This window comes from Urtica dioica, chromosome 3 (genome assembly GCF_054948205.1).
Source record: "Urtica dioica subsp. dioica isolate 48M chromosome 3, U.dioica_male_clone48M_v1_H2, whole genome shotgun sequence".
Lineage (NCBI taxonomy): Eukaryota > Viridiplantae > Streptophyta > Magnoliopsida > Rosales > Urticaceae > Urtica > Urtica dioica.
The window spans coordinates 36,660,848-36,684,217 of NC_142758.1; the positions used below are offsets into that span (position 1 = coordinate 36,660,848).

At 36.8% G+C, this 23,370-nt stretch overlaps 1 pseudogene; it reads left to right on the forward strand.

The window, feature by feature from the left end:
• The first annotated feature begins 14,878 nt into the window (after positions 1 to 14,878).
• LOC149402678 (secreted RxLR effector protein 161 pseudogene) lies at positions 14,879 to 15,571 on the forward strand (annotated as a pseudogene).
• The last annotated feature ends 7,799 nt before the right edge of the window (positions 15,572 to 23,370 follow it).

Below are 23,370 nucleotides of genomic sequence, written 5' to 3' on the forward strand. Positions count from 1 at the left end.
TTCTCAAACTTAAAAACACATTTTAATAACATCCCAAACTCATAGAAAATCCCAAACTCATAGAAAATCAATATGATTTTTAATTTAAAGGCAAGAGCAATAAATTAAAAAAAAAATCTAAGAAAACAATTCTAACTTGTCACAAAATTAGTAAACTTTCGAAAACAATTTTCAAGCTCATATTTTTAAATACAAGTACATGCATATCTTTGACCATAGCTCTGATACCATTTGTTGGAATTGATCTAGAGTTTAAGAAAAAGTTTAACGCTTCGTTAAGCGGCGGAATTTTAAAAATTTTCTTTTTCAAGTAAAACAGTTTTTACTAACCTAGACAAAGAGCAAGCACATGTAAATAAAAACCAATATGAGCATAGAAGTTTACTAACCGTTTTAGACGCTTGAACGTTGAGAAGCTTTTGGAAAAAGGTTGCAACGTTCGCCCCCCCTCGCAGCACGTCTCTCTTCCTTCCTCGGCAACTCGAGCAACCACGAAAGTTTCTATCACTAAATCACTCGAAATAAAAGGAATTAGTGTGTGGGCACTTTTAAACACCACGACTTAAGAACGAGTCTTGAAGTCGCAGAGCTAAACACTAGGTCAAATGAGGACCTATGTGCCAAAACAATAAAACGAAATTGACTAGAGAGATAGAGAGAGGGGTCGGCCACAAGGTCTGGAGAAAGAGGCTCTCAATCTCTAACTTATGTGGAATGAATAGAATGAGAGGAATGAGGCTCCTATTTATAGGAGAGGTCTCACCTTCAATAAGGTAGTTTCCTCTTCCATAGAATATCACATATTCATGAGCCAATTTCCTCTTTTCCTCTATGAGATACTCGGCCAACAAGGCATTCTAGAATCCTTGATTTGTTTCCTATTTTGTTCCTTTCTCTAGCCTTGGCCGAATTTCCCTTGGCATGCATGGGAAATTTGTTTCCTCTTTTTCTTTTGGCAAGTATCTTGATACATTTATGCACAAAATATTCTCTCTTTCTCTTGGGTATTTGGGCGCCTATAGCCTTCTAGAAAGGGCTTCTAGAAGCTTTTCCATTTGTTCATGACAACATGAAAAAGGCCCATTAAGAATTTTCAATAAAATTCTTATGAAATGAAATTAATCCAAAAGGCCCAATGATCAAGTCATGGCCGAGTGTTATCAAGTCATCAAATGACCTTGTCAAAAAATTTATTGACATTCATTTCATCCTATGTCTCAAAAGACAAAAATACCCTTTTGACAATTTTCGTTCTTGTTTTGACTTAGCTTCCAGTTTAACTATTCCTAATCGATGTGATTCGTGACAGTGACCTCATGGATCCAAATGAACAAAGCTTGAGCTAAAATACTTGGACTCAAAAGTTCACAAACCTTTTCCAAGTTTAGCTTAATGTCAACTGGGTCCACTAAAGAGTTGACACTGAAAATCTCTCGGTTCAAATGAATTTATTTTCTACTCAAGAATTCAACCTAATTGTAATGAGTGGATCCACATAATATTATCAGTGTTTACCCTTCATGAATATCATCAGCTAGTCGGGATTTACAAAATTACCATTTTACCCTTCTAGCTGTTATTTCATCAACTCCTTTGACGCTTGTGAATAAGTTAGAAACAATGTATTGACGAGGAGCTAACAAGTCACATTGTTTCATCCAAAAAAGTCAAGACTCAATTTGGACACTAGCCAGTTCATTTATTCACACTCCAAGAAACAAAGCATGAAGTGACATACATTGCATTTCAGCAATCTTTAACATGAATTCCATATCTATGAGAACTTCACAAAGTTACTCATGACATTCTCACAACTTAGTACTTCACCAATAGGCCTTGTTCGGAATCACATAGTGAGTCCGAACTCTGACTTTCTCAAATGAGAATATGTAAGGTGTGAAATGGCATGTCTCATTTCAGGATTAAGGTAAGCACGATGCAATTCATACGTAGTTACTTCGAGACATAAGAGGTTAAATGGTTTGTTCTTATCTTGTCTCTAGAAGCGCACTGGTCAATTCAGTACCTTCGAAAGATACCTAGAAGAACTATAGAGTCTCCAACTCTCAATGCCCTATAACCAGACATCATAAATTCTCCTAACAATCGTACTAAGGTCAATAGTCCTTTGACCCTTAGATTGCGAATATATCGTTTTAAGCAAACTACAAAGAGTTTGTTCATGCAAATCTACATTTGTCTCTTCGTAAGTTGTTTAGTTTTTTTATGGTCTAAAGACTAATGTTTTATCATAAAGCTTCAAACAGACACAGAAGAATGAATGAACGTTTCAACTTTTTATTAATAAATAAGCAATTACAAGCAAGAGTCTTCACGAGACTTTATTACATCAAATGTACAATATAAAGATTACAACACTTCTTGTGGGCACCATTGACAACAGTAGCTTTCATGCTTAACTAATCCTACTCTAATGACTTGTGGTAGTGACCTCATGGATCCAAATGAACAAAGCTTGAGCTAGCATACTTGGACTCAAAAGTTGACAAACATTTTCCAAGTTCTAGCTTAATGTCAATTGACTCAACTAAAGAGTTGACACCGAAATCTCTCGGTTCAAATGAATATATTTTCAATTCAAGAATTTTACTTAATTGTAGTGAGTGGATCCATTGAATATTATCTATGTTTACCCTTCATGAATATCATCAACTAGATGGGAGTTAGAAAATTACCATTTTACCCTTCTAGTTCTTGTTTCCTCAATTCCTTTGTGGCTTGTGAATAAGTTAGAAACAATGTATTGACGAGGAACTAACAAGTCACATTGATTCATCCAAAAGAGTCATGCCTCAATTTGGAAACTGTCCAGTTCATTTATTCACATTCAAAGGAACAAAGCATGATGTGATATACATTGCATTTCAGCAATGTTGTACATGAATTTCATATTTATGAGATCTTCACTAGTTGTTCATGACATCTTCATAACTTAGTACTTCACTTATAGGTCTTGGATATATCATATAGTGAGTCTAGAGCTCTGGCTTTCTAAAGTGAGAGTACGTAAGCTATGAAATGACATGTCTCATTTCAGGATTAAGGTAAGCATGATGCAATTCATACATAGTGACTCCGAGACATACGAGGTTATATGGTTTGTTCTTATTCTGTCTCTAGAAGTGCACTGGTCAATTCAGTATCTTCAGAAGATACCTACGAAGAGCTATAGAGTCTCCAACTCTCTACGTCCCAAAACCAGAAATTAAGATTCTCCTAACAATCATACTAAGATCAATAGTCCTTTGATCCTTAGATTGTGAATATACTGTTTTAAGCGAACCACGAAGAGTTTATTCATGCAAATCTATATTAGACTCTTCATTTGTTGTTAGGTTTGTTTAGGGACTAAAGACTATAGTTTATCATAAAGCTTCAAACAGACAAAGAAGAAAGAATGAACGTTTCAACTTTTATTAATTATTCAGCAGTTACAAACAAGAGTCTTCGTGAGACTTTATTACATCAAATATACATAAATAAAGACTACTACTCTTCTTGCATTGACAACGAGGGAGATGGGCGACAACCTATTTTAGAGAGAGAAGTTCTCAATCTCTAAAATTGTGTGTCGTGAATTGTGAATGAAGTGGGGTATTTATAGGAGGAGGTTTTACCTTGAAAAGATACTTTCCTCTTTTTCATTGAATATCACATATTCATGAGAAAATTCTTGGTTTACTCTTTCTTCGTTGGAAGTGGAACATGATGCACGAAGTCCTTGGATTTGTTTCCTCATTTTCCTTGCTCTCGCTTGGCCACCCATGCTATTGCTTCTAGAAGCAAATTTGTTTCCTCTTTTTCTTTTGGCAAGTATGTTTATACATTATTGAACACAATAAGTCTCTTTCTCTCTTGATAGTGGATGAAAATGAGGCTTCTAGAACATGCTTCTAGGTGTTTCTTTATTTGTTCATGACAACACAAGAAAAACCCATTTAGAATTTTCACATAAAATTCTATGAAATGAAATTCAATCCTCAGGCCTCAATATTCTAATATGGCTGTGTGACTAGAAAGCATTGTCATCATATGACAATGTCAAAAATCTTATTTATTGAAATTCATACCATCCTATGTCCAAAAGGACAAAATTACCCTTTAGACAATTTTCATAAAACTTGTCTGGTTCAACATTTGAATTTGTTTTGACTTAGCTTTCATGTTTAACTAATCCTACTCTAATGACTTGCGGTAGTGACCTCATGGATCCAAATGAACAAAGCTTGAGCTAGCATACTTGGACTCAAAAGTTCGCAAACATTTTCCAAGTTCTAGCTTAATGTCAACTGACTCCACTAAAGAGTTGACATTGAAATCTCTTGTTTCAAATGAATATATTTTCAATTCAAGAATTCTACTTAATTGTAATGAGTGGATCCATTTAATATTATCTATGTTTACCCTTCATGAATATCATCAACTAGATGGGAGTTACAAAATTACCATTTTACCATTCTAGTTCTTATTTCCTCAACTCCTTTGTCGCTTGTGAATAAGTTAGAAACAATGTATTGACGAGGAGCTAACACGTCACATTGATTCATCCAAAAGAGTCATGCCTCAATTTGGAAACTGTCTAGTTCATTTATTCGCATTCCAAGGAACAAAGCATGATGTGATATACATTGCATTTCAGCAATGTTGTACATGAATTCCATATTTATGAGATCTTCACAAAGTTGTTCATGACATCTTCATAACTTAGTAGTTCACCAATAGGTCTTGTCTATATTATATAGTGAGTCTAGAGCTCTGACTTTCCAAAATGAGAGTACGTAAGCTATGAAATGACATGTCTCATTTCAGGATTGAGGTAAGCATGATGCAATTCATACATAGTGACTCCGAGACATACGAGGTTATATGGTTTGTTCTTATTCTGTCTCTAGAAGTGCATAGGTCAATTCAGTATCTTCAGAAGATACCTAGGAAGAGCTATAGAGTCTCCAACTCTCTACGTCCCAAAACCAGAAATTAAAGATTCTCCTAACAATCATACTAAGATCAATAGTCCTTTGATCCTTAGATTGTGAATATACTGTTTTAAGCGAACCACGAAGAGTTTGTTCATGCAAATCTATATTTGACTCTTCATTTGTTGTTAGGTTTGTTTAAGGACTAAAGACTATAGTTTATCATAAAGCTTCAAACAGACAAGGAAGAAAGATTGAACGTTTCAACTTTTATTAATTATTCAACAGTTACAAGCAAGAGTCTCTGTGAGACTTTATTACATCAAATATACATAAATAAAGACTACTACTCTTCTTGTGGGCACCATTGACAACGAGGGAGATGGGCGACCAAGTATTATAGAGAGAGAAGCTCTCAACCTCTAAAATTGTGTGTTGTTAATTGTGAATGAAGTGGGGTATTTATAGGAGGAAGTTTTACCTTGAAAAGTTAGTTTCCTCTTTTCCATTGAATATCACATATTCATGAGAAAATCCTTGGTTTCCTCTTTCTTCCTTAGACATGCAACACGATGCACCAATTCCTTGGATTTTTTCCTCATTTTCCTTGCTCTCTCTTAACCACCCATGCTATTGCTTCTAGAAGTTAATTTGTTTCCTCTTTTTCTTTTGGCAAGTATCTTCATACAGTATTGAACAAAATAAGTCTCTTTCTCTCTTGATAGTGGACGAAAATGAGGCTTCTAGAACATGCTTCTAGATGTTTCTTTATTTGTTCATGAAATGAAATTCAATCCTCAAGGCCCAATACTCTAATATGGCCGTGTGACTAGAAATCATTGTCATCATATGACAATGTCAAAAATCTTATTTATTGACATTCATACCATCCTAAGTCCAAAAGGACAAAATTACCTTTTAGACAATATTCATAAAACTTGTCTAGTTTGACATTTGAATTTGTTTTGACTTAGCTTTCATGTTTGACTAATCCTACTCTAATGACTTGCGGTAGTGACCTCATGGATCCAAATGAACAAAGCTTGAGCTAGCATACTTGGACTCAAAATTTCACAAACATTTTCCAAGTTCTAGCTTAATGTCAACTGACTCCACTAAAGAGTTGACACTGAAATCTCTCGGTTCAAATGAATATATTTTCAATTTAAGAATTCTACTTAATTGTAGTGAGTGGATACATTGAATATTATCTATGTTTACCCTTCATGAATATCATCAACTAGATGGGAGTTCCAAAAGTACCATTTTACCCTTCTAGTTCTTGTTTCCTCAATTCCTTTGTCGCTTGTGAATAAGTTAGAAACAATGTATTGACGAGGAGCTAACAAGCCACATTGATTCATCCAAAAGAGTCATGCCTCAATTTGGAAACTGTCCAGTTCATTTATTCACATTCAAAGGAACAAAGCATGATGTGATATACATTGCATTTCAGCAATGTTGTACATGAATTCCATATTTATGACATCTTCACAAAGTTGTTCATGACATATTCATAACTTAGTACTTCACCAATAGGTCTTGTCTATATCATATAGTGAGTCTAGAGCTCTGACTTCCTAAAATGAGAGTACGTAAGCTATGAAATGACATGTCTCAGTTCAGGATTGAGGTAAGCATGATGCAATTCATACATAGTGACTCCGAGACATACGAGGTTATATGGTTTGTTCTTATTCTGTCTCTGGAAGTGCACTGGTCAATTCAGTATCTTCAGAAGATACCTAGGAAGAGCTATAGAGTCTCCAACTCTCTACGTCCCAAAACCAGAAATTAAAGATTCTCCTAACAATCATACTAAGATCAATAGTCCTTTGATCCTTAGATTGTGAATATACTGTTTTAAGCGAACCACGAAGAGTTTGTTCATGCAAATCTATATTTGACTCTTCATTTGTTGTTAGGTTTGTGTAAGGACTAAAGACTATAGTTTATCATAAACTTCAAACAGACAAGGAAGAAAGAATGAACGTTTCAACTTTTATTGATTGTTCAGCAGTTACAAGCAAGAGTCTTCGTGAGACTTTATTACATCAAATATACATAAATAAAGACTACTACTCTTCTTGTGGGCACCATTGACAACGAGGGAGATGGGCGACCAACTATTCTAGAGAGATAGAGAGAGAAGCTCTCATTCTCTAGAATTGTGTGTTGTTAATTGTGAATGAAGTGGGGGTATTTATAGGATGAGGTTTTACCTTGAAAAGATAGTTTCCTCTTTTCCATTGAATATCACATATTCATGAGAAAATCCTTGGTTTCCTTTTTCTTCCTTGGACGCGCAACATGATGCACCAAGTCCTTGGATTTGTTTCCTCATTTTCCTTGCTCTCTCTTGGCCACCCATGCTATTGCTTCTAGAAGTTAATTTTTTTCCTCTTTTTCTTTTGGAAAGTATCTTCATACATTATTGAACAAAATAAGTCTCTTTCTCTCTTGATAGTGAACGAAAATGAGGCTTCTAGAACATGCTTCTAGATGTTTCTTTATTTGTTCATGAAATGAAATTCAATCCTCAAGGCCCAATACTCTAATATGGCCGTGTGACTAGAAATCATTGTCATCATATGACAATGTCAAAAATCTTATTTATTGACATTCATACCATCCTAAGTCCAAAAGGACAAAATTACCCTTTAGACAATTTTCATAAAACTTGTCTAGTTCGACATTTGAATTTGTTTTGACTTAGCTTTCATGTTTGACTAATCCTACTCTAATGACTTGCGGTAGTGACCTCATGGATCCAAATGAACAAAGCTTGAGCTAGCATACTTGGACTCAAAAGTTCACAAACATTTTCCAAGTTCTAGCTTAATGTCAACTGACTCCACTAAAGAGTTGACACTGAAATCTCTCGGTTCAAATGAATATATTTTCAATTCAAGAATTCTACTTAATTGTAGTGAGTGGATACATTGAATATTATCTATGTTTACCCTTCATGAATATCATCAACTAGATGGGAGTTACAAAAGTACCATTTTACCCTTCTAGTTCTTGATTCCTCACTTCCTTTGTCGCTTGTGAATAAGTTAGAAACAATGTATTGACGAGGAGCTAACAAGCCACATTGATTCATCCAAAAGAGTCATGCCTCAATTTGGAAACTGTCCAGTTCATTTATTCACATTCAAAGGAACAAAGCATGATGTGATATACATTGCATTTCAGCAATGTTGTACATGAATTCCATATTTATGACATCTTCACAAAGTTGTTCATGACATATTCATAACTTAGTACTTCACCAATAGGTCTTGTCTATATCATATAGTGAGTCTAGAGCTCTGACTTCCTAAAATGAGAGTACGTAAGCTATGAAATGACATGTCTCAGTTCAGGATTGAGGTAAGCATGATGCAATTCATACATAGTGACTCCGAGACATACGAGGTTATATGGTTTGTTCTTATTCTGTCTCTGGAAGTGCACTGATCAATTCAGTATCTTCAGAAGATACCTAGGAAGAGCTATAGAGTCTCCAACTCTCTACGTCCCAAAACCAGAAATTAAAGATTCTCCTAACAATCATACTAAGATCAATAGTCCTTTGATCCTTAGATTGTGAATATACTGTTTTAAGCGAACCACGAAGAGTTTGTTCATGCAAATCTATATTTGACTCTTCATTTGTTGTTAGGTTTGTGTAAGGACTAAAGACTATAGTTTATCATAAACTTCAAACAGACAAGGAAGAAAGAATGAACGTTTCAACTTTTATTGATTGTTCAGCAGTTACAAGCAAGAGTCTTCGTGAGACTTTATTACATCAAATATACATAAATAAAGACTACTACTCTTCTTGTGGGCACCATTGACAGCGAGGGAGATGGGCGACCAACTATTCTAGAGAGATAGAGAGAGAAGCTCTCATTCTCTAGAATTGTGTGTTGTTAATTGTGAATGAAGTGGGGGTATTTATAGGATGATGTTTTACCTTGAAAAGATAGTTTCCTCTTTTCCATTGAATATCACATATTCATGAGAAAATCCTTGGTTTCCTTTTTCTTCCTTGGACGCGCAACATGATGCACCAAGTCCTTGGATTTGTTTCCTCATTTTCCTTGCTCTCTCTTGGCCACCCATGCTATTGCTTCTAGAAGTTAATTTTTTTCCTCTTTTTCTTTTGGAAAGTATCTTCATACATTATTGAACAAAATAAGTCTCTTTCTCTCTTGATAGTGAACGAAAATGAGGCTTCTAGAACATGCTTCTAGATGTTTCTTTATTTGTTCATGAAATGAAATTCAATCCTCAAGGCCCAATACTCTAATATGGCCGTGTGACTAGAAATCATTGTCATCATATGACAATGTCAAAAATCTTATTTATTGACATTCATACCATCCTAAGTCCAAAAGGACAAAATTACCCTTTAGACAATTTTCATAAAACTTGTCTAGTTCGACATTTGAATTTGTTTTGACTTAGCTTTCATGTTTGACTAATCCTACTCTAATGACTTGCGGTAGTGACCTCATGGATCCAAATGAACAAAGCTTGAGCTAGCATACTTGGACTCAAAAGTTCACAAACATTTTCCAAGTTCTAGCTTAATGTCAACTGACTCCACTAAAGAGTTGACACTGAAATCTCTCGGTTCAAATGAATATATTTTCAATTCAAGAATTCTACTTAATTGTAGTGAGTGGATACATTGAATATTATCTATGTTTACCCTTCATGAATATCATCAACTAGATGGGAGTTACAAAAGTACCATTTTACCCTTCTAGTTCTTGATTCCTCACTTCCTTTGTCGCTTGTGAATAAGTTAGAAACAATGTATTGACGAGGAGCTAACAAGCCACATTGATTCATCCAAAAGAGTCATGCCTCAATTTGGAAACTGTCCAGTTCATTTATTCACATTCAAAGGAACAAAGCATGATGTGATATACATTGCATTTCAGCAATGTTGTACATGAATTCCATATTTATGACATCTTCACAAAGTTGTTCATGACATATTCATAACTTAGTACTTCACCAATAGGTCTTGTCTATATCATATAGTGAGTCTAGAGCTCTGACTTCCTAAAATGAGAGTACGTAAGCTATGAAATGACATGTCTCAGTTCAGGATTGAGGTAAGCATGATGCAATTCATACATAGTGACTCCGAGACATACGAGGTTATATGGTTTGTTCTTATTCTGTCTCTGGAAGTGCACTGGTCAATTCAGTATCTTCAGAAGATACCTAGGAAGAGCTATAGAGTCTCCAACTCTCTACGTCCCAAAACCAGAAATTAAAGATTCTCCTAACAATCATACTAAGATCAATAGTCCTTTGATCCTTAGATTGTGAATATACTGTTTTAAGCGAACCACGAAGAGTTTGTTCATGCAAATCTATATTTGACTCTTCATTTGTTGTTAGGTTTGTGTAAGGACTAAAGACTATAGTTTATCATAAACTTCAAACAGACAAGGAAGAAAGAATGAACGTTTCAACTTTTATTGATTGTTCAGCAGTTACAAGCAAGAGTCTTCGTGAGACTTTATTACATCAAATATACATAAATAAAGACTACTACTCTTCTTGTGGGCACCATTGACAGCGAGGGAGATGGGCGACCAACTATTCTAGAGAGATAGAGAGAGAAGCTCTCATTCTCTAGAATTGTGTGTTGTTAATTGTGAATGAAGTGGGGGTATTTATAGGATGATGTTTTACCTTGAAAAGATAGTTTCCTCTTTTCCATTGAATATCACATATTCATGAGAAAATCCTTGGTTTCCTTTTTCTTCCTTGGACGCGCAACATGATGCACCAAGTCCTTGGATTTGTTTCCTCATTTTCCTTGCTCTCTCTTGGCCACCCATGCTATTGCTTCTAGAAGTTAATTTTTTTCCTCTTTTTCTTTTGGAAAGTATCTTCATACATTATTGAACAAAATAAGTCTCTTTCTCTCTTGATAGTGAACGAAAATGAGGCTTCTAGAACATGCTTCTAGATGTTTCTTTATTTGTTCATGAAATGAAATTCAATCCTCAAGGCCCAATACTCTAATATGGCCGTGTGACTAGAAATCATTGTCATCATATGACAATGTCAAAAATCTTATTTATTGACATTCATACCATCCTAAGTCCAAAAGGACAAAATTACCCTTTAGACAATTTTCATAAAACTTGTCTAGTTCGACATTTGAATTTGTTTTGACTTAGCTTTCATGTTTGACTAATCCTACTCTAATGACTTGCGGTAGTGACCTCATGGATCCAAATGAACAAAGCTTGAGCTAGCATACTTGGACTCAAAAGTTCACAAACATTTTCCAAGTTCTAGCTTAATGTCAACTGACTCCACTAAAGAGTTGACACTGAAATCTCTCGGTTCAAATGAATATATTTTCAATTCAAGAATTCTACTTAATTGTAGTGAGTGGATACATTGAATATTATCTATGTTTACCCTTCATGAATATCATCAACTAGATGGGAGTTACAAAAGTACCATTTTACCCTTCTAGTTCTTGATTCCTCACTTCCTTTGTCGCTTGTGAATAAGTTAGAAACAATGTATTGACGAGGAGCTAACAAGCCACATTGATTCATCCAAAAGAGTCATGCCTCAATTTGGAAACTGTCCAGTTCATTTATTCACATTCAAAGGAACAAAGCATGATGTGATATACATTGCATTTCAGCAATGTTGTACATGAATTCCATATTTATGACATCTTCACAAAGTTGTTCATGACATATTCATAACTTAGTACTTCACCAATAGGTCTTGTCTATATCATATAGTGAGTCTAGAGCTCTGACTTCCTAAAATGAGAGTACGTAAGCTATGAAATGACATGTCTCAGTTCAGGATTGAGGTAAGCATGATGCAATTCATACATAGTGACTCCGAGACATACGAGGTTATATGGTTTGTTCTTATTCTGTCTCTGGAAGTGCACTGGTCAATTCAGTATCTTCAGAAGATACCTAGGAAGAGCTATAGAGTCTCCAACTCTCTACGTCCCAAAACCAGAAATTAAAGATTCTCCTAACAATCATACTAAGATCAATAGTCCTTTGATCCTTAGATTGTGAATATACTGTTTTAAGCGAACCACGAAGAGTTTGTTCATGCAAATCTATATTTGACTCTTCATTTGTTGTTAGGTTTGTGTAAGGACTAAAGACTATAGTTTATCATAAACTTCAAACAGACAAGGAAGAAAGAATGAACGTTTCAACTTTTATTGATTGTTCAGCAGTTACAAGCAAGAGTCTTCGTGAGACTTTATTACATCAAATATACATAAATAAAGACTACTACTCTTCTTGTGGGCACCATTGACAGCGAGGGAGATGGGCGACCAACTATTCTAGAGAGATAGAGAGAGAAGCTCTCATTCTCTAGAATTGTGTGTTGTTAATTGTGAATGAAGTGGGGGTATTTATAGGATGATGTTTTACCTTGAAAAGATAGTTTCCTCTTTTCCATTGAATATCACATATTCATGAGAAAATCCTTGGTTTCCTTTTTCTTCCTTGGACGCGCAACATGATGCACCAAGTCCTTGGATTTGTTTCCTCATTTTCCTTGCTCTCTCTTGGCCACCCATGCTATTGCTTCTAGAAGTTAATTTTTTTCCTCTTTTTCTTTTGGAAAGTATCTTCATACATTATTGAACAAAATAAGTCTCTTTCTCTCTTGATAGTGAACGAAAATGAGGCTTCTAGAACATGCTTCTAGATGTTTCTTTATTTGTTCATGAAATGAAATTCAATCCTCAAGGCCCAATACTCTAATATGGCCGTGTGACTAGAAATCATTGTCATCATATGACAATGTCAAAAATCTTATTTATTGACATTCATACCATCCTAAGTCCAAAAGGACAAAATTACCCTTTAGACAATTTTCATAAAACTTGTCTAGTTCGACATTTGAATTTGTTTTGACTTAGCTTTCATGTTTGACTAATCCTACTCTAATGACTTGCGGTAGTGACCTCATGGATCCAAATGAACAAAGCTTGAGCTAGCATACTTGGACTCAAAAGTTCACAAACATTTTCCAAGTTCTAGCTTAATGTCAACTGACTCCACTAAAGAGTTGACACTGAAATCTCTCGGTTCAAATGAATATATTTTCAATTCAAGAATTCTACTTAATTGTAGTGAGTGGATACATTGAATATTATCTATGTTTACCCTTCATGAATATCATCAACTAGATGGGAGTTACAAAAGTACCATTTTACCCTTCTAGTTCTTGATTCCTCACTTCCTTTGTCGCTTGTGAATAAGTTAGAAACAATGTATTGACGAGGAGCTAACAAGCCACATTGATTCATCCAAAAGAGTCATGCCTCAATTTGGAAACTGTCCAGTTCATTTATTCACATTCAAAGGAACAAAGCATGATGTGATATACATTGCATTTCAGCAATGTTGTACATGAATTCCATATTTATGACATCTTCACAAAGTTGTTCATGACATATTCATAACTTAGTACTTCACCAATAGGTCTTGTCTATATCATATAGTGAGTCTAGAGCTCTGACTTCCTAAAATGAGAGTACGTAAGCTATGAAATGACATGTCTCAGTTCAGGATTGAGGTAAGCATGATGCAATTCATACATAGTGACTCCGAGACATACGAGGTTATATGGTTTGTTCTTATTCTGTCTCTGGAAGTGCACTGGTCAATTCAGTATCTTCAGAAGATACCTAGGAAGAGCTATAGAGTCTCCAACTCTCTACGTCCCAAAACCAGAAATTAAAGATTCTCCTAACAATCATACTAAGATCAATAGTCCTTTGATCCTTAGATTGTGAATATACTGTTTTAAGCGAACCACGAAGAGTTTGTTCATGCAAATCTATATTTGACTCTTCATTTGTTGTTAGGTTTGTGTAAGGACTAAAGACTATAGTTTATCATAAACTTCAAACAGACAAGGAAGAAAGAATGAACGTTTCAACTTTTATTGATTGTTCAGCAGTTACAAGCAAGAGTCTTCGTGAGACTTTATAACATCAAATGTACATAAGTAATGACTACTACTCTTCTTGTGGGCATTATTGACAACAAACTCCCACTTGACATAGAGAAGATGTGAGTAGTCCCTCATGCCTAATCCCTCACAATGCTGGTCGAAGGCCTTGTTGGCTAAAGCTTTGGTGAATGGATCTGCCAGGTTGTCCACCGTCGAGATCTTCTTCACCACAACGTCTCCGTGCTGCACGATATCTAGAATCAAATGGTATTTCCTCTCAATATGCTTAGAGCACTTATATCTTTAATGTTTCATTGAGTTAGGGATAAAGTGTCATGGGCTCGTCGACATTTGGAATGACTTCCAAATACTTAAGGAATTTTCTAAGCCATACAGCCTCTTTGGATGCTTCATAAGCAGCCACATGTTCTAATTCCATTGTGGAGTCAGCAATGCAAGATTGCTTGATACTCCTCCAATCATCTGATCCACCATTTAGGATGAACACAGATCTTGATCGAAGTAGATTTCATGGAATCCTTATCCGCTTAAAAATCGAAGTCGGTATATCGCGTCACAGTCAGGTCAGTACAAAAATATGTAGGCATCAAGTTCTTAGTTCTCCGAAGATACTTAAGAACATCCTTAACAGTAATCCAATGCTCGGGTCCAAGTTTGGATTGAAAACGGCTTACTACGCGAACTGCAAAGCAGATATCTGGCGTAGTGCAAAGCATATCATACATGAGACTTTCTACGGCTGAGGCGTAAGGAATCTTTCTCATGTCCTCAATATCTTGTGCAGTCTTGGGAGACTGGTCCTCAGAGAGTGAGATTCAATGCCTAAGGTGATGGATCGCTTCACGATGCAAGATTCCAAGAAGGGCCAAACACCCTTTAGCCATGGAATCTCACTATCTAAGGACCAGTCTCCCAAGACTGCACAAGAGATTGAGAACATGAGAAAGATTCCTTACGCCACCACCGTGGGAAGTCTCATGTATGTTATGCTTTGTACTAGGCCAGATATCTGTTTTGCAGTTGGCGTAGTAAGCGATTTTCAGTCCAACCCTAGACTCGAGCACAAGATTGTTGTTAAGCATGTTCTTAAGTATCTTCGGAGAACTAGGAACTTGATGCTTACATATTCAGGTACTGACCTGACTATGACGGGATATACCGACTCTGATTTTCAAGCGGATAAGGATTCTAGGAAATGCACTTCAGGATCTGTGTTCATCCTAAATGGTGGATCTGTTGTTTGGAAGAGTATCAAGAAATCTTGCATTGGTGACTCCACAATGGAAGCAGAATATATGGCTGCTTGTGAAGCATCCAAAGAGGCTGTATGGCTTAGAAAATTCCTTAAGTATTTGGAAGTCGTTCCAAATGTCGACAAGCCCATGACACTTTATTGTGATAATAGTGGGGCTGTCGCTAACTCAAAGGAACCTCGAAGCCATAAGCGCTCTAAGAATATTGAGAGGAAATACCATTTGATTCGAGAGATCATGCAGCGCGGAAACGTGGTGGTGAAGAAGATCTCGACGATGGACAACCTGGTAGATCCATTCACTAAGGATTTAGCCAAAAAGGTCTTCGACCAACATCAGGACGGATTAGGCATGAAGGACTACTCACATCTTCTTTGAGTCAATTGGGAGTTTGTTGGCATTGGTGCCCACAAGAAGAGTAGTAGTCATAACTTATATACATTTGATTTAATAAAGTCTTACGAAGACTCTCGCTTGTAACTGCTAAATAATTAATCAAAGGTGAAACTTTCATTCATTCTTCCTTATCTGTTTGAAGCTTTATGATAAACCACAATCTTTAGTCCTTAAACAAACCTAACAACAAATGAAGAGTCAAATATAGATTGGCATGAACAAACTCTTCATGGTTTTCTTAGAACAACACATTCACACTAAGGATCAAAGGGCTATTGATCTCAGTATTATTGTTAGGATAACAAGACATCATAGATTCTCCTAACAATCATACTCAGATTAATAGTCCTTTGATCTTTAGATTGTTAATATACCGTTTTAAGCGAACCATGAAGAGTTTGTTCAGGCAAATCTATATTCGACTCTTCATTTGTTGTTAGGTTTGTTTAAGGACTAAAGACTATTGTTTATCATAAAGCTTCAAATAGACAAGGAAGAATGAATGAACATTTCAATTTTTATTAATTATTCAGCAGTTACAAGCAAGAGTCTTCGTGAGACTTTATTACATTAAATATACATAAGAATGACTACTACTCTTCTTGTGGGCACCATTGACAACACACCAGTGCCAAGGTTCTCAATATCTCGGCTTATCCAGCCGATTGGCGCTAGGCCCCTCGATCAGTCTGGTCGGTCGGCCTTCGGCCCATGGTACAGGACGACCCATCACATCAACTTGGCTGGCACATCATCGACTCTCTATATGCGTCAGGGTCCTTAGCCACTCGGCCCATCCTCATGGTCGGTACTCGGCCTTCCGCAGAGTCTAGCCTGTCGGCCCTAGGCCAAGACATCAGAGACCAGTCGGGTCTTATCTGGATTCCCGGAAGGTGTGTTCTGAGGTCTCCATGGCCTTACAAAAAGTAATCCAAGTTTGAGTCCCAAAACGCTGTTGAAACACCGTGTAAGCTCGTTTCACTAGCATTTTCTCTCTAAGCACTAAAACTCTCTAAATATTCTCTATCTCCCACCTCAATCAACCTAATGTTGAGCATCGGAAATGTAATCAGAGGCAACGCCTCTGTGTCCTTTTGAACATGGTTTCTCTCTTTTTATTTTCAAGCCACCTCGAAGGACGTGAATGATACTTCACCATTGGAAGTGAACTTGGGATACCTAGATAAAGGAACTCAAGCTCGAACGCAATCGTGTGGTCTGACCTTTGGTCGAACCGTTCGGGTCCCTAAAGCGTTGTCCAAAAAGAGATACATGATTTTTGCGCTAGGAAGAGGGTAGCTTCCCGACTTGGCGACATTCTCTCTTCCACGATCTCTTTCTTCAACCTTATTCTTGCACTAGAGCAATGAGCCAATTGCCTGCTACCTTTGTTGTTGGAAACAACCCAAACGCTCGAGCGAGTAGCTCAACGCGAGACCGAGATCCTTGAGCAATGAGTTTGAGGTACAACTTCTGCCACCAAGCCTACAACAAAGATGGTCCACATCCTCAGAAGAATAAGTATCAACTCCTTGAGCAAGGCTCGCAAGGCTGGTGGAGGAAACCAATCGAAGACTCGTCATACTACTCGTCCAACTTGGGGTGGACCAAGCCCTCATGGCAAGCCTACTCGGCTATGACATCGAAGAAGATGGTTTGGCCCACACGGAGAATGCTGAGAACATCGAAGATGAGCTTGACCTCGACTACATCGAGGAGACCAAATATGAGGAGTCCCATTCTCGGTCCGAGCTTGACGGCCTGTAAAACAATAGAAGCGCACCGACTAATATCCAACCATGCGCGGTCCGATCGAATCAACAAAACTTTGAATGCTCTAGAGGGGATGCGGCCTCGAGATCGAGAGGAAGGCAATCGCTTCCCTCTTCCCTGAACAGGGGAAGAGGAGGAGATGACGGCACCGACACTCAAGATGCTGAACAAAGAGAGTGCTCAAGAAACGTGAACAAACTCTGAATGGTGGCAAGGGAGGTATGAGGGAGCACCTGAATGCTCAAATAAGTTCCCGATTATAGGACATGAGGCAAAGACTGAGCTCGCAAAAGGAGAAGCCAAGGCCCTCTGCCAACAAAAAAAGCCCTCATTTATTAGCATTGTGGACCAACCATCCAATGAGAGATATCAACTCACACCTCTGGCTCAGACCAGCGTGCTATGAGATCATCGAGATGAGAGAGTCAGGGAGCGAGCGCCACAGAGCATATGGGGCTATCAAAAAGATATCATCGCCATTTGCCACACATATCATGCCTTATATATTCAACATTACAAAACGTGGCTTAGCATGCAAGATCAATCTGAGGCCACCCTCTGCCAGGCCTTCTGCCTAATGCTCTCCGGATCCAGATTCAAGTGGTTTAGGAGCCTGAGGCTTGGGAGCATTCACTCATTCCAAAATCGTAGGGAGGCGTTCCTCGATCGATTTGCCACCTTAATTGTACAGAAAGATGTGAAATCCCAAAATTTCATCTCTTAATGACTTAGTATTCTAATAATGTGAATTGGTTTGTTTTTTGTTTTTGGGCTATCTGTTTATGTGCTAATATGCACTACTTTTTGTGTGGCATGTATTATATAATATTAAATAGGATTGTAACAACTTTTTTAATAAATAACGATATGTATATATGCTAGCATATATTGCATGAGGATTATATGTTTACATGTTGAAAAGTTTTGAAGGGATTGTATATAGGGTCTTTTAGCTATATAGCCATTTGACTTATAGCTTTTTGTATAATAGATAACCTTTTGTAAATTTTCTGTAAATAGCCAGATCAACTTATTAATGGTACTAAAAAAGACAAAAAAAAACCCAAAATAGACTGGAATGTTTTTTGGTATTTTTGTCTTTTTGAGTGTCATAAATAAGTTGAGATGGTTATTTACAAAAAAAAATTACAAAAAGTTGGCTATTAAGCAATTCTTAAACTTTCAGTGGCTTATTTGGCTAATTTTTTTGTTGTATATATGTACATATGTACTAAAAAGTATTGAAAAAGAAAGTAAACATACACACTTAATATATTATAGTATAATAAATATAGAGCATTAAGACAAACTATTAATTGGTTCACGTAATGGATGGGTATAGAAAGTTAGTCAAAACAAAATTCTTACAGTTCTATCAATTCAAATATCACGTTGTTATATAATGATTGACAATTATTAACTTCTTAATTCATTGCTATCAATAAAGGAAATTTATGTTTCTAATTACAAAAAAAAGGAAGCTCGAGCTAGTCTTTCTTTGCGAGAGAATGATTATTATTCTTTCTCTGCTTTCTCCAAAGAATATCATCCTACTATTATTTCTATGTGCTTACTTTTATTTTCCTCTCTAAACCACAAACCGCAAATCCTAACCACTAAATACACCCTTCCTCACAATTTTTTGGGTCCTGAGAATTTTTAGGGAGCATTTTTTTTCAACATTCTTCTAAGGTATTTTCGTGCTCTTATCAAGCTTAGATAAACATCAAAGAATAGATTTTTTCTGGTTGAAATAATGTTCGTCTATTTATGAAAAAGTATCGTTTATATAGTTAAAAATATTATTTTAATTTGAAATTTTATACATGAGTATTAAAGATGTTTTCGGTATGTGTTTAAAATTTCATGATTTTTAATTGAATAGTTTTTATTATAAAAATAATTTACAATCGGTGCACAGATAGAATTAGTTTGAGTCAATCAGCGTGATTTTGTATTTTTTAAAATACCTAAAAAACGTATTTTCGAATGAAATTTTTATACAAGATATTTGTATGTGTTTTAGTTATATGATGAAAGTTTTATGAGTTTTAGGCAATGAAAATATATCAACTTTTCATTTTAGACCGGTACACAGAACGTTTCTAGAATATTTATGAAACTCCTTTTTACACGTTATGTTTTTTTCTTCCTTAATCTTCGTTATTTAACACGTTAGAGTTTCTGATCATTCTCACGATCAAAGATCATTTTTCCCGAGTAAAAATGTGAGAATAATCTCACCACAATACAGATTCATTCAAAATTAAATATGATGAGTGTGTGATGTAGATTGATATGCGTTATGTGTTTGTTTGTTTGATATTTTTATATGTGTTTATCTTTATTGAGTGAATAATGGTAATTATGATATGTGTTTATTTTATGATAATCTAATGTATGAGATTAGTTAATTTTCTTGCATGACATACTCCTATGCTTAGCCATGTTACTGTTTATGTTTATGTCATCTTTGTATGCAAAGTGAATAATCAAGTGATAAGATAAATAAGAGAGTCGTACGGCCTTGAGGGACGGAGGTATTAAGAGCATTCTCTCTAGTCGACCTACGGGCTCATAAAGAGAGTTTTCTCATACGATATATCTTTATTAGATGGTGCGAACTATGGGAGGTCGCAGCCCCGTAGTTCATTTCCAAAGTGTACATTGAAATTAGTACGACTAATCTAGGGGCTCCGAATAATATATGATAAGATTTATGATACGAAAGACCATGACACCGTTAGAGCTAAAACACTAATAATCGGTTCATGCATTGCATATTACTAATCTTTTTATGAGTTATAGTTATTATCACTAAGCGTTATCTCATTCTATGTGTAGTTGTCCGTGTTGTACGTAAACAACACTTGAACAAGTGAGGAAGGTGGATCAGTGGCATTCGATGGCTAAGGGGTTGGGTTGTGGCTCCGTTCGTTTATTTAAAAGACTTCCGCTACGTAAGACTTCCGCTACGTAAATTTCTAAATACTTGGTTTGAGATTTTTATACTTAAGATATTTTTCAAGTTTAATTAGTTTTGCAAAACTGAATTTGAATTTTCATGATTTTATTTGTATTGCATAATCCAACTATCTACTTCGGTTTGGAATTCCGAATTAAGTATATCTCTTATTTTCATCATATGGTTTTTTGTAAAATTTCAAATATGTTGTGGTTATTTTCAAAGTTGGTTTATTTTATAGTCTACACTTTATAAATACTATTAAATTAGGAAAATAGCCAACTTAAACGTTTGACATTGCTAAATAGCCAACGTTTGGTAAATCTTAGGTGAATAGCCGTAAATAATGAGGTGGTCTAATATATGGAGGATGCTATTTATCTAAGATTTATGTATTTAAATACATGAAAATGGGTATTTACCTAAGATTTACAAAACGTTGGCTATTTAGCAATTTCAAACATTTAAGTTGGCTAATTTCATAATGGACCCTTATAAATAATTGAAATAATGTTTAAAATAAAACTCCAAAATTTTAAAGTAAAATATTTAAGCTTAGTTTGAAGGTTCGGAAAGTCGGGTCATCACAGATAAATCAAAGTTGTACCTATGGTCGATTCACCAAGAGAGTGGCGAGTCCCTGAGGCAATACCTTGCCGGCTTCACCGAACAATCCAAAAAGATGGATCGGTTCACCACGTACTATCGATTTCTTGAAGATCATAGTAGGACACATCCTGGAAAGCATAGCTGAGCTCATGATGCAAGCTAGGACATACACGGGAGTCGAGGACTACCTCGATGGGTGTAGAGGCCGTAGCCAAAATACTCATCGACGAGACGAGCACAAAGATGAACGACTCGATCCTTGGAAGTGGAGGTATAAGGGCGGAAAAGCCCCGAATGCCCAACACACCGTGAACAAAAAACAGCCCACATTTTTCACAAATATTCCATGTTCACCCCGCGAAATACGCTCCCTTAATCAATCCTCACCATGGCACTTGACAAGTTCATGACTCCTGCGCCTCTCTAGACAGACCCCGCGACTCGCGACAAAAGCAAGTATTGCGAGTTCCATCAAGACCACGGTCACTTGACCTTTGAGTGCTTCAACCTAAAAAAGGCATATCGAAGTATTGATTAAAGGCGGAAAAGAATTTGTTCTTCGAACAATCGGTACGGGCGATGCGCCCTTGAATCTCCCACGATAGTGCAATAAGGAAGCGGCAATGGTCACAGTGACTAATTAGGCTGGGATAGACGAGCCCGAGAATTCGCAAATGCACCTGGTGATGTCAATTGTTGGAGGACCTGAGTTCGGCGACTCTAGTCGCCAGCGCTAGAAGTATATATCTACGGGTCGTCTACCAATAAAAGGCAGTTTAGCATATAAATCTAACATACGAGGGACCCCTATCCGCTCCATTTGAGACCATGTTCTTCAAAAAAGCAAATAGCGATCAGTGTGCTTCATCCTCATAATAATGCGATAGTCCTCACGGCATTAGTTGCCAACAATCTCGTGAAGAAGATTTTTATTGACAATGGCAGTTCGGCCAATGTTATTATCAAGGAAAATTGGATCGAAAGAAACTCGGGGGGCCAGTCCCGACTCCGATCCAGACTCGTTCTTTGGTTTCACCGGCGAAAGGGTGATGACTGAGGACATCATTGATTTTTCAGTCATGTTCAGGACTCTCGAAGGGATCGAGGTTACACGAATAATCCATTTCCTAGTAGTAGATCAACATGTGGCATACAACGCCATGATCAGCCGCCCCACTCTCAATAGATGAAGGGTGATCAAGTCAACCTACCATCTAATGATTAAATTCCTAACCGAAAAGGGGATTACGATGAGGATGGGTGGCCAATTGCAAGCGAGAATATGCTACGTCTAAATTGTAGACGACAATGCAATAGGGATGTTGGTAAACATAGTTTTTAAACTTGGAGACAAGTTCCTCTGCAAGAGGAGGGGACATTCAGAGAGTTTGATCAGAGAGACGAGATTGAGAGGCGAAAGGTGGAGACACCGGATGACCTGCTCACCATTGTGCTCGATGATGCCATGCCTTACCAAGTTGTCAAGATCGGCGCACAACTTCCCACAATGATCCAACTTCAACTCTCCGCTTTTCTTCGAGAGTTCAAAGACGTTTTTTCTTGGACTTGCTCGGAGATGTCGGGGACAGATCCCGATGTCATTGTGCTTCGTCTAAATGACGAAAAAAACATAACGACAAACGTGGAACTTAGAAGAACATTAAATGGTGAGCGATACTTGTTCATTAACAAGGAAGTTGAGAAACTAATCACCGCTAACTTCATCAAGGCAGAGTTTCCTAAGTTGGTATCCAATGTAGTATTGGTCAAGAAACCAAATGGGAGGTGGCGGCTCAGTAAGACTACAAACATCTCAACAAAGCCCAAAAGAAAATTTCACTCTGCCTATAATCTAACAATCGGTTAATGCCACGGCGGGCCACAAGCTGCTAAGCTTTATGGATGCCAATTTGGGCTACAACCAAATCTGTATGCTAGAGCCAGACCAAATCAAGACGGCGTTCATCTTCAACTGTGAACAATGGAGCATTGACCAACAGTTGGTGAATTGAGTGATTGCCCGACAAATAGGAAAAAATAATGGAAGTGCATTTGGAAAATAAGCACATCAAGAGTATAAAGGCGAAAGACCAAGTCCGTAACTTGAGGGAAATGTACATGCTCATGCGCCGCTACAATATTAAGCTCAACACCAACAAGTTTGCATTCAGGGTTGAGTTTGAAAGTTCTTAGCTACATCGTTAGCCGGCAATGATTGAAGTATATCCCAAGAAGATCAATCACTCCTATAGATAAGGTTGCCACGAAGAGTTAAGGAGGTCCAAAGTTTGACGGGCCAAATCGCCACCTTGACATGCTTTGTGTCCAAGGCAACTGACCATTTCGAAGTGTTCTTCAAAGCACTGAAGAAAGCTGATGGCTTCTAATTGGCAAAGGAATGCAAGAAGGAATTTTGTATTCTTGCATTCCGCGA